Source organism: Halyomorpha halys, unplaced genomic scaffold (genome assembly GCF_000696795.3).
Source record: "Halyomorpha halys isolate HHAL.00 unplaced genomic scaffold, Hhal_1.1 Scaffold99.1, whole genome shotgun sequence".
Taxonomy (NCBI): Eukaryota; Metazoa; Arthropoda; class Insecta; order Hemiptera; family Pentatomidae; genus Halyomorpha; species Halyomorpha halys.
In genome coordinates this window covers 18,332-18,720 of record NW_027108239.1, presented here as the reverse complement: position 1 = coordinate 18,720, position 389 = coordinate 18,332, and positions in this window count along the sequence as shown.

Sequence of the window (389 nt, the reverse complement as noted above, 5' to 3'; positions counted from 1 at the left end):
AATAGGCTTGTAAATTGAACAATTTAAACAGAGTAGTTTAGGCATATTTTTGGTAAAAAGGGCCAGCACGTGGCAGGTTTTGTGCAAAATTGTTGACCAAAATGGAGAGGAATAGGCATGTAAATTGAACAATTTAAACAGAGTAGTTTCGGCGTATTTTTTGGAAATAGGGCCAGCGCATGGCAGGTTTTTTGCAAAATTGTTGACCAAATTGGAGAGGAATTGGCATATAAATTGAACAATTTTCACAGAGTAGTTTCGGCATATTTTTTGTAAATAGGCCCAGCACGTGGTAGGTTTTTTGCAAAATTGTTGACCAAAATAGAGAGGAATAGGCATGTAAATTGAACAATTTAAACAGAGTAGTTTCGGCGTATTTTTTGGAAATA